The sequence below is a fragment of the Ovis canadensis genome, chromosome 1 (genome assembly GCF_042477335.2).
Source record: "Ovis canadensis isolate MfBH-ARS-UI-01 breed Bighorn chromosome 1, ARS-UI_OviCan_v2, whole genome shotgun sequence".
Classification (NCBI taxonomy): domain Eukaryota; kingdom Metazoa; phylum Chordata; class Mammalia; order Artiodactyla; family Bovidae; genus Ovis; species Ovis canadensis.
In genome coordinates this window covers 52,755,082-52,767,172 of record NC_091245.1, presented here as the reverse complement: position 1 = coordinate 52,767,172, position 12,091 = coordinate 52,755,082, and the positions used below count along the sequence as shown (strand labels likewise).

At 44.0% G+C, this 12,091-nt stretch overlaps 1 protein-coding gene across 1 annotated transcript in view; it reads right to left on the bottom strand.

The window, feature by feature from the left end:
• The window catches only part of LOC138442768 (medium-chain specific acyl-CoA dehydrogenase, mitochondrial-like), an 88,360-nt gene extending 83,778 nt beyond the window's left edge, over positions 1-4,582 (bottom strand). The window contains exon 1 of the mRNA XM_069594817.1: positions 3,612-4,582. The gene's annotated coding sequence lies outside the window, so the exon portion shown is untranslated. The remainder of the gene's footprint in view (positions 1-3,611) is intronic.
• Between the last annotated feature and the right edge of the window lie 7,509 nt (positions 4,583-12,091).

The window sequence follows — 12,091 nt, the reverse complement described above, 5'->3', positions numbered from 1 at the left end:
CAGATAAAGACCATGGAGCACTCCCGATTAGATTTTACTGCTGCAGGAATAGCAAGTGATTTCTTCCATACACTTTCTAACTTTATTTCAGAAAAAGCATTCTGTCTACTATTCTTAGCTATGCTGCTGTGGCCGCTCTAATTCGTCTTCTCATAATTATTCTTCTTTATATTGTTAAAACTCTTCGACAGAGCACTCAAAAGCTCGCGACTAAATTACATTCTGGCTGTCTTAAAAAATAAAAAAGGGGGAGATGCCAGGAGCCAGCATGGGAGATCCCACCCATGACAAGGTCATGCAGGACTCGAGGAAATCCCTGGGCCATCCGACCCATGACAAGGTCATTCGGAAGAGTCCTGATGAGCAAGGCCTCAGGACTCGACGGACCCCCTGGACCTGCTCACGCATCTACCCCCCGAACCAGAATCTGTCTGTCTTATTATTTTATGTCTTTCACCAGCTCTTCTGACATTAGCAAGGGGCTGCCCCTGACCAAAAGAGTTAACTCAGGGCTCTAGTTGATAAGTCTCCTGGGCATGAAAGGAGTGTTTCAAACCCTCTGTTGGCATTCTAGCTTACTTGGCAGGTTTATCCAGACTCTTGCAACATTGTTGAGCCTATGCTTACTGCCAAGTTCTCACATCCCTTATCCATTGTGTTCCTAGGAGTGCATATAGTCAGGATGTAAAAGAAACAAGTAATAGCCTTAGCATTAGCAACATTAGACTTTGAGTTAATAAGTTCTTTCCTTGCTGTAAGCCGCTGAATCTTTGCTCCATAAAAATGTAACTCTGTACTTTAAGGTTGACGCAGTCTAAGAATTTAAGAAGAAACACTTTAAGGGAAAATCATTGTTCTGGTGTTCTGGCTGACCAACCTTTATCAAAAAGAGGTCACGGAATATCAACAGGCCTCCGGAATAGAAGATGATGTACAGAAAATAAGACTTTTGCAGGAAGGAACCTGATATCGATAAAAGTTATTACTGATGGAATGTTGAGTTGACTCTGCATTTTTCACCTTACTGTATGTATAACTCAGGGTATAAAAGCCCCGAGAAGAATAAAGTAAATGGGCCTCGCTTGAAGAAGCTTGGTCACCCCGTGTCTCTTTCTTTATCTCTTTATCTGTCTATCTTCATTCGCTGACGTCATCCATCCTGAGGATATTCCTGGACTCTGCTGAGGCTGCACCTTGGCAGTCCACACAATCAAAGGCTTTGGAATAGTCAATAAAGCAGAAGTATGTTTTTCTGGATCTCTCTTGCTTTTTCAATCCCTGCAAATATTCTATTTGGAATCCTTAAACAAAAGCATGTACTCTGAGCTACCCAGGGCCTGAGTAGCTGTGACTGTAATGTCTCTGGGTCTGTTCACTCATCTGTTTGGTTGGGCTCAACTCACCTCTTTTCATAGTCTTCTGTAATAGTTGTGACCTTCAATTAAGAAAATGCATACAAAAATACTTTGAAGTTCTACAAGTTACTTATGAAAGTGAAACTGTGAGTCTCTCAGTCATGTCCAACTCTGTGACCCAATGGACTGTAGCCTGCCCATCTGTGGAATTTTGGGGGCAAGAATACTGAAGTGTGTTGCCATTCCCTTCTCCAGAGGATCTTCCTGAATCAGGAATTGAACCTAGGTCTCCAACATTGCAGGCAAATTCCTTGCTATCTGAGCCACCAGGGAAGCCATGTACACAAAATAGACAGTTTGTCAACTAAAATCTTGAGTTCCCTCTGCTAATAGTAATGGCATCATGGAAGCAATAAATAGAAGGAAACAACTCCTGGTCTGAAACAGAGCTATTCTATTTCATAGGCAGCTGGTGTCATGGAATGCTACTGCTACTGCTACGTCACTTCAGTCGTGTCTGACTCTATGTGACCTCATAGACGGCAGCCCACCAGACTCCCTCGTCCCTGGGATTCTCCAGGCAAGAACACTGGAGTGGGTTGCCATTTCCTTCTCCAATGTATGAAAGTGAAAAGTGAAAGTGAAGTCGCTCAGTCGTGTCTGACCCTTAGTGACCCCATGGACTGCAGCCCACCAGGCTCCTCCGTCCATGGGATTTTCCAGGCAAGAGTACTGGATTGGGGTGCCATGAGGCTGATGTTAAGTTAGAAGAGCTTCACAGAAGTCCTGGAAGCTGTGAACAAATAATTGTACCTCCAGGAACCTTATGTCCTCATGTATAAAACATGGGAGACAGGGCCTGCCCTCTGAATTCCCAAGTTTGTGGTCAGCATCAAATGAAATGAAGTATGTGAAAGTAATGAACAAACTGTCAGATATTATCTTAATATAGGCAATAATTAGTATTTAGTGATAAAGTATGAACACAAAAAGAATATTTCCACATCTAATATTTACACATTTTAAGAGTCTGAAAAGTAGTTTAGAATTAAATCAAAGATGGCTTTTTGGAAGAGAAAATTTTGATTAAGTCTCATTTCTAGCTATACAACAGAGAATGGGCCTATGTTGCTAATTAAAATAAGCTTGCTATTTTGTTTTTTAATTCCATTCAACATCTTTGTTGTGAGAAGAATTGGGTATTTCATATTTTCTTCAAACTACTTACCTCAATATAAAACATTGTATAAAGTTAAATTTAGAAAGAGTGCAAAAAATCTATTTTGTGACTAAAAAGTCTCAGGATATTTATTAGAACTGGAAAGAATCTTTGAGATGATATTTTATAAATCAGGAAGCAGCACAGCAGGATTAAATGACTTGTGCAAATTCTCAAAGCTATGATGATGCAGGGTTAGAATTCAAGACCAGAGACTTGGACTCCGGTGTTCTTTTTTTTTTTTTCTTCGAACTTTTTATTTTATATTGAGATATAGCCAATTGTCAATGTTTTGATATTTTCAGGTGAACAGTGAAGGAACCCAGCCATCCATATACATGTATCCATTCTCTCCCAACCCCTCTTCCATCCAGGCTGCCTCATGACAATGAGCAGAGTTCCATGTGCTATACAGTAGGTTCTTGTTGGTTATCCATTTAAAATATAGCAGTGTGTATATTGGACTCCAGTGTTCATACAGGGGCAACACATCAATGCCGGGGCAACTTCTGACTAGTGGTCCTGAAGTGAATCACTGGATGTTTAGATAATCAGATTAGGTTGGGGATACAGGCAAGAGGGAACTGTTGATAAGATCTCAGTGAATTAGAATGTGGGTTTTGCGGAAATCCCAGTTCCTGCAAAGAAAGAAAGGAATTGGCACCTTCCCGGATGCATATGGCAATCTCCTCCTTAGTCTACTCCTTCCATCATTCCTTTAAAGCTAGGCTACGAATCCTAAAGGAAATCAACCCCGAATGTTCATTGGAAGGGCTGATGCTGAAGCTCCGATACTTTGGCCACCTTCAACACTTTGGACAACTCATTGGAAAAGACCCTGATGCTGGGCAGGATTGAAGGCAAAATGAAAAGAGGGAGGCAAAGGATGAGATAGTTAGATAGCATCAGCGACTCAATGGACATAAGTTTGGCAAACTCTGGAAGATAGTGAAGGACAGGGAAGCCTGGCGTACTGCAGGCCAAGGGGTCTCAAAGAATCAGACAGGACTGAGCGACTGAACAGCAATAACGGTTACCTTTACATTCTCAGATCAGTCAGACTTTTGCATGACCTTGCTGCCCGGACACACCGGTGAGACTCCCTTTCTGATCAGCACGCTAGAGGAGGACAGCTCCTTCCGGGTAATGAAAACTTCAAATTCACAATCAGAGCGAGGAAGAACTCGACCATTGAAACAGTTTCTCCTGGAGGTCAAGAAATCACTCCTCCACCTCCTAATTTCTCCAGTTTCCGAGAGCGTGCTTTCTTTCCTCTTTTTCCGCAGCCCTAAGGGACCTGTCCTGAGTTTTCACTATAACAAGTTTAGGGCCTGAAGTAGGTCATTCTTCCAGTCGTCTGTCCCTGGGCGGCCTCTGGAACTTAATTTCTCTCCTCTCTACCACTCACTATCCAGTGGCTCTCTTCCCTTCTCGGTTCCGCAGGGGCAGAGGCATCCGAGCGTCCCGGGGCTCATCGCCCGCTTGGAATTCGGGCTCGGTGCCCGAGACCAGCTTTTTGCGGTGCGGCCCGGTCGCAAGTGCAGGTGCCAATACTCCTGCAGTTGGCCGGAGTTCTTGGCGTACGGAGACTGGTGCCTTTCGCGGGCCTACCCCGCCGCCGACGTCGCGCCCTGCCACCTGGGGTGGGGCTGTTAGCTTCCGAGGTGCCGAGGCAGGCAGGATGCGAGCTCTATCAGAGTTGGACCGTCTGGCTTTCTCCTCCCGAGTCGCAGATGGCCGCGGGACCCCCACTTCCTCCAGCAGTCCCCTGCCGCCGCCACCGTCGCCTTCCCCAGCACAGGCGGCTGGAAGACAGCGCCGTCACTGGTCGGATTGGAGTCGGCGGCTCAGACGGGACACCCTGGGGTGGGGGAGTAGAGGAGGGAGGGTGTGCGAAAGGGGGAGGTCAGTGCTGGGCGGGCACTCGGGGGACCCGGCGCTGCCCCGTCCAGCAGCAGCACAGCAGCATCCACACCCGCCGCCGCAGTCTGAGCGGCCGCAGCAGAGCGAGAGCGAGCTTCACCAGCTCCACGCGGCGGAGAGCAGAGGGGCGGCGGCGCCCGCCCCAGCCGAGCCGAGCAGAGCTGAGCGCGCAGCCGGGCCGCCGCCGCCGCCGTCTCGCAGATGCCATCACAGCAACAAAGAGCTCGCTGAGCTGAGAGCCGCGGCGAGAGCTCGCCTGGAAGCCCTCCCCGGTGCCCGCTCCAGGAGCTGGGTGACAGCAGGAGGAAACGCTCCGGGGGTCTGGGGGAGGGGAGGGGACAGGAGATGGCCAAGAAGAGAAAGCCCCCCAGCATCAAGGGTGAGTTCACGCTCCATTCTCACCTCGCTCCATCCCACCTCCCATCCGCCGACCGCCCCTGTGGCTAGCCTGTTTACATCCGGGCTTGGCCAAGTGGAAGGCTGCCTGCTGGGGAAGAGTTTTCCTTCTCTGGGAGGCAGGGAGAACTGCTGCACCTTCCTTTACTTCCAAGGAGACTCCGATAGGAGTTTGTCCCCTTTTTGTAACCCGGGGAAACCTGGAGACTCTTGTTCTCACCCCACTCCTTTCCCACTCCAAGAGCTTGGGTATCTGTTGCGCCTTACCCCCTCAGGGCAGTGGGGAGAGAAGCGACTCGGCTCCTCTGGTCTTAACCTTTTCGGAATCAGGCTGTGTGTGTGTGCGTGTGTGTGTGTGTGTGTGTGTGTGTGTGTGTGTGTGTGTGTGTGTGTGACAGAGAGAGAGAGACAGACAGACAGACACAGACAGTGAGTTTTTCGAGGTGTCTCTCTACTACTCTCTCCTCCCAACCTCCCTTCTCCCTCCATCCCTTCATCCCAGGGTGACAAGTTCTGCATCCATTTTCCCACCCTCCAGCCTCAAGAGGAGATAGGAGCTGTCTGGCTCTCTTTTCCCCCCATGGTCAAGGGGATTTGCTACGGGTCGGGTCCCTGCAGGCTTTTCCCGTCTTCCCGACCTGCTGAGGCGGGCAGTGACTCCCCTTGTTGAGGCGGGCCCCTGTTGCTCCTTTGGAACCAGGGCTTCTAAAGTTGGAAAGTTCAGAGGGGGAGAAGCTCTGGCAGGGAGGATAAGGATGAGCTTGTTGCCGGGTGACTTCAGGCATCGCGGAGTGGTCGAGAGCTGAACTCTGGAGGGAGCCTCATAGGCGGCGTCCAGCAGGAGCTGGGTATCCAGGACTCGCCAGCGCCGCGCTGCGCGCCGGGAGCGGGTGCACTCGCCGCCCGCGACCGCAGCGCGGACTAGCAGAGGTGGCCGCTGGCCGGCGGACTAGCGCTTCGACTCTCGCGCTGGGGAGCTAGCGGTGGCGGAGAGGTGGTCTTGCAGCACTGCAGAGAGGTGGAAACCAGCTGGGCACCATGCGCGGTGAGGAAGCCTGTGCCGGGGAACTGCACCGGAGCTTGGTGGGAAGGAGGAAGCAGTGGTGTTTGAAGTTGGATTTCAACCCAATGGGCCTAATAGCCCTGGAGGCGGACATTTATCGCACTTTGGGGTTTAATAAAACGGGACCACACTGAGATGCGAAGGGATGTACTCTTGAAAATATAGGTTTGGTTTGCAGCAGCGCGCCAGGCTTTGGCTTGCTGCTTCCTTTTCCCCCCCCAAGTCTTGCTTGTGGGAGCTTAGCTCTACTCTAGAGGTCACTAGGGGGACACAACTTTATCTTGGTGCTTCAGCTTGCCTTTTAAATTTCCGCTGAGTACTCAAATCACTTATTGGAAAGGGTTTCAAACCACTTCTTATTCTTTTAGAAGATGTTGTTACGAAATACCCAGGATTTTCTCTTTTCTGCTCTAAACTATAATAGATATATAATTTTAGTGCAATGCATTTCCTTAAAAATAATACAGCTCCTGTAAAATAGAAAAGGCCTTAATCTTGATTTTTTCTCTCCCAATGACTTAGTACATGTTTACAGTGGTAGACGACTAAAGAAAGAATGAGATAATATATTCATATATTCATCTACAAACAATTTTCTTATGACAATCTCAAAGAATTAGTATAAACCCAGATTGACAGGGTGCATTAGCTGTACTTTTGGTCCACTCCTTTAAATGCAACCATATCACACCATGAATGAAACAGAAGGATTGGTTTTCAGCACTGCTGAACGGCTATCCATTGGCAGAAATACATTTCATACCCACCCCAAAACTGGCAGATTGTAAATGAGCCATGAAGAGTGGAAAAATTTTTCCAGTTTTACAATACATGCTAGGTGGAGACAATCTTACCCTGAAATTAATCTTGGTAGACATGCAAAAAGATACAATTGAGGCCAAATTAATAAGTGAACTAGTATAACAGTTTGATGAAACATATCTCATTACTACCCACCCCAAACACAAAGAAGTTTTTGATTTGTAAGCCAAGATAGGATTGTATTTTCTTAAATTTAACTAGATAGTGAACTAATTGAAGAGCAGCAATTAATAGAGTTTTGTCATTTAAATGTTGAGGTTTTTTTTGTTGTTGTTTTGGAGGAATTAGTAACTAGGCTTTCCTAGGAAATATCTCAAGAAAGTTTATTGTAGTTCTTTAAAAATAAGGTTTTCTCATACTACATGTTTTCTTTAAAAGTTATGTTATTTAACTCTTACTGATTTGTGTGTTTTTTTTTTTCTCTCTCTACTAATGCCGAGTTTCTTTTTCTTTAAACCAGATTGCCATTTCTTTCTTAAAAGGAAAGAAACCTTTGAGAAAACCCTTGAAGTTTCCCTTTAGCAAAGCACAGTTAATTGTGATAGTTCAAAGGCAAGCCCAGGAAGTTGGAATCCATTTATTTGCCTCAATGTTGTCTTTTAAGAGGAGCACTCTATAAAAGCATCTGACTGCTGGCTTGCTGAACTGCTCCCAGACATCTGCTTCTAAGCTACAACCAACTTAAACTGGGACTGCCTGGTAGAAAACCAAACTGCTAAATGCGAGGGCATTTTTGTTTGCCAGTTTAGTTTTTTTTGGCAGGCTGGGGCAAACTTTGTGAATAATAAACTATACATTTAGCAGCATCCTGCCTGTGTTGGTTATCGTCTATCCAGAGCTGTTTCTCTGCTTAGATGATTTGTTAGAGCATGTGACAGGCAAGTTGCTCATTGGCTCCTGTGGTCCTTGCAACAGACACTACACATCTAGAAAGCTAGAAATTGGCCAAAGGGAAATAGTCTTTTAATACTGACAGAAGATACTAGCTTTCATTTGTGGCACTCATTAAAAGACATTTATAAAATGACTTTTATAAAAGAATATTTGTCAATCCAATGTTTATAATATTTTAATGAAAAGATGGAGAAGGCAACGGCAGCCCACTCCAGTACTCTTGCCTGGAAAATCCCATCGACAGAGGAGCCTGGTAGGCTGCAGTCCATGGGGTCGCTACAAGTCTGACATGACTGAGCAAATTCACTTTCACTTTTCACTTCCATGCATTGGAGAAGGAAATGGCAACCCACTCCAGTGTTCTTGCCTGGAGAATCCCAGGGACAGGGGAGCCAGGTGGGCTGCCGTCTGTGGGGTCGCACAGAGTCAGACACGACTGAAGCGACTTAGCAGCAATGAAAAGATATGCTGTAGTCCATTTCAATAAAAGTCTTATAAGCATAGGTTAGTTATATCGATTATAGTGATACTAACCCTCCTCCCCCAGTATTATTAGTACAACAAGGATTCTCATTCACATTTAAAGGTTAAGTTATGCTTGGATTCATCTATTTATGCATTCATTCAGGAATTTTATTGACTACTGGATATGTACTAGGTTCTGTGCACAATTAGGGATGCATTGATAAACATGATACCCAATGAAGGGTATATTAAGAGGGAGGCTTGGAAAGACTAGGTAAACAAATACATGAATAAGAAAATTTTACAATGATTAATATCATGAAAATAAAATAGGACAGATTCTGGAAAGTGATTGTGGGGTTAGTTTATTTGTGTGTGTGTGTGTGTGTGTGTGTGTGTGTGTGTGAGGTTACTTTAGATTGTGACATTTGAGCTGGGAACCAAATGATGAGTAATTTACCTGCCAAGAGCTGGAACATGGCACTGCTAGCCTTTAGCCAGGAATGAGATTGTGGCTTGGGACGTTCAAATACAGAAGAACTGCCAGTTAGGCTGGAGTGCAGTATGTTAGGTAGAGACTGGTAGGGAGAGGCCAGACTTTTTGGACCCTAAATAAGAGTTAGATTTTAGTTTAAGTGCAGTGAGAAGCCTATTGGATGGTCACTAGACATTTAAGGCTTCATTCTCATCCTTGAGGATGGTTTCAGGGAGAGCAGCTTTCCTACGTCAACACCCTAGGCCAAGTAAAGTCCCAACCCAATGAACTTCAGTTTTCTAAAAGGTCTAGTTATAATCAAGGAACGGAGGCCTCCTGCTGAGAGCCCTCTTACCTGCCATATTTGGGGCTGAGATGTTGATAGCATTTCTAGGAATCTCTGCTTAAGGAAACGATTCTAAAGAGAATGAGGACTATTAATAATTCAACATTTTGGTAAAGGTTAGTCATCATCCCCATTCCCTAGCCCCAAAGAATCCCAAGAATGGTAAATGGGAGGAGTATAAAGAGCCTAGAACATTATTGTGCAGTAGGTGGAATGTGGAAGGCAGGACAAGAGGCTCCTAGGTAACGGAAAGGGGTCTGTGAAAGAAGAGTGATGCTTGGAAAGGGGACATGAGAAAGCCTCTGAGACAACATCAGCCAGTTTATGATTTTGCCAAGAGAAGCAGAAGCCTGATGTGAGAGTGTGCCAAGAGAAACACTCTTATTCAAGCACAAAGGAAGTTCAAATCAGGGTATCTTTATGCTTTTGACTGCTTTTTACTTGTGAAGCATTTATAACAATAAAAGCACACAGGCTTTTAAAAAAGCTCTTTGATTTTACTTATTATTAGGTAGCTATTATGGATTATAAACCTCACAGATGAAAATAGCATAAAAAAAGTAGTGATAAAAACTGCTATTTGTTGGAGGTGTCTGCTTGACATCTAATTAGCAAGGAAATTAAACTACTGGGTCTCTATCTTGCTGTGGAGATGTTGGCAGTGGGGAAGGGGGCAGGACATTGGGTGTGTTGGATGATTTTCTGTACCATAAGCATTTATTCTTAGAAGGTGCCATGATATTTAGAAGACGTGTAAATCATAATTTTAAAGCCCTCCACTGCCTCTCCCACCTTCACCTGTCTGCATTTTTTTTGCCAGCAATTAATAATGAAAACTATGTGAAGAATTTTTGTAGCTTCAGGACATTGTTTAGTCCCCTCTCCCTGTTTTCTTTGTGGTCCGATGGACTCTTGAGGCTGGCAGGGCTGCTAGTACTTAGGGATTATGTAACTAAGGATGGATTTGGTCCTTACTGGTACCGTAACACAATGTGTTTATGACATCAGATTTTTTTCATAGCATTGAGAGTCATAGCAGGTTAGAGTTAAAAGAAAGGCTCAGTGTTGATAGAGTTAGTGGTTAGAGTTAAAAGAAAGGCTCAGTGTTGATAGTGGAGGAATGCTATAGTAAGAGGTGAGTAATGCTGTCAAATATGAATAGTCTATATAAGGAATTTGGTCAAGTGTATTATTTGTAATTGCATATTATGTATAAGTCAGGATATGTCTCTCTATATATCTAGAGAGAGAGAGATGTATATAGGCATATCTTGATATGTATTTAAACTAGAGCTCAGTTCCCAATGTAAATGCAGATTTCACTCTGTACATGCGAGTGTGATCATGTCTGCATTTTACATATAAGGAAACTGAGACACAAAGATATTAGGTACTTTCTTGGGGTCTAAGAATAAATTTTGTACTGTGGATAAAAGCATAACCAAGCCGTATGACACACTCTCCTTTGATTATGTTCAGTGTGTTTTAAAATTAATTAATTAATTAATTTTTTTATTAGTTTTTTATTTTTTAAATTTTAAAATCTTTAATTCTTACATGCGTTCCCAAACATGAACCCCCCTCCCACCTCCCTCCCCACAACATCTCTCTGGGTCATCCCCATGCACCAGCCCCAAGCATGCTGTATCCTGCGTCAGACATAGACTGGCGATTCAATTCTTACATGATAGTATACATGTTAGAATGCCATTCTCCCAAATCATCCCACCCTCTCCCTCTCCCTCTGAGTCCAAAAGTCCGTTATACACATCTGTGTCTTTTTTTCTGTCTTGCATACAGGGTCGTCATGGCCATCTTCCTAAATTTCATATATATGTGTTAGTATACTGTACTGGTGTTTTTCTTTCTGGCTTACTTCACTCTGTATAATTGGCTCCAGTTTCATCCATCTCATCAGAACTGATTCAAGTGAATTCTTTTTAATGGCTGAGTAATACTCCATTGTGTATATGTACCACAGCTTTCTTATCCATTCATCTGCTGATGGACATCTAGGTTGTTTCCATGTCCTGGCTATTATAAACAGTGCTGCGATGAACATTGGGGTACATGTGTCTCTTTCAATTCTGGTTTCCTCAGTGTGTATGCCCAGCAGTGGGATTGCTGGGTCATAAGGTAGTTCTATTTGCAATTTTTTAAGGAATCTCCACACTGTTCTCCATAGTGGCTGTACTAGTTTGCATTTCCACCAACAGTGTAGGGGGGTTCCCTTTTCTCCACACCCTCTCCAGCATTTATTGCTTGCAGATTTTTGGATCGCAGCCATTCTGACTGCTGTGAAGTGGTACCTCATTGTGGTTTTGATTTGCATTTCTCTAATAATGAGTGATGTTGAGCATCTTTTCATGTGTTTGTTAGCCATCCGTATGTCTTCTTTGGAGAAATGTCTATTTAGTTCTTTGGCCCATTTTTTGATTGGGTCGTTTATTTTTCTGGAATTGAGCTGCATAAGCTGCTTGTATATTTTTGAGATTAGTTGTTTGTCAGTTGCTTCATTTGCTATTATTTTCTCCCATTCTGAAGGCTGTCTTTTCACCTTGCTTATAGTTTCCTTTGTTGTGCAAAAGCTTTTAATTTTAATTAGGTCCCATTTGTTTATTTTTGCTTTTATTTCCAGTATTCTGGGAGGTGGATCATAGAGGTTCCTGCTGTGATTTATGTCTGAGAGTGTTTTGCCTATGTTCTCCTCTAGGAGTTTTATAGTTTCTGATCTTACATTTAGATCTTTAATCCATTTTGAGTTTATTTTTGTGTGCGGTGTTAGAAAGTGATCTAGTTTCATTCTTTTACAAGTGGTTGACCAGTTTTCCCAGAACCACTCGTTAAAGAGATTGTCTTTAGTCCATTGTATATTCTTGCCTCCTTTGTCAAAGATAAGGTGTCCATATGTGTGTGTATTTATCTCTGGGCTTTCTATTTTGTTCCATTGATCTATATGTCTGTCTTTGTGCCAGTACCATCCTGTCTTGATGACTGTGGCTTTGTAGTAGAGCCTGAAGTCAGGCAAGTTGATTCCTCCAGTTCCATTCTTCTTTCTCAAGATTGCTTTGGCTATTCGAGGTTTTTAGTATTTCCATAAAAATCTTGAAATGATTTGTTCTAGTTCTGTGAA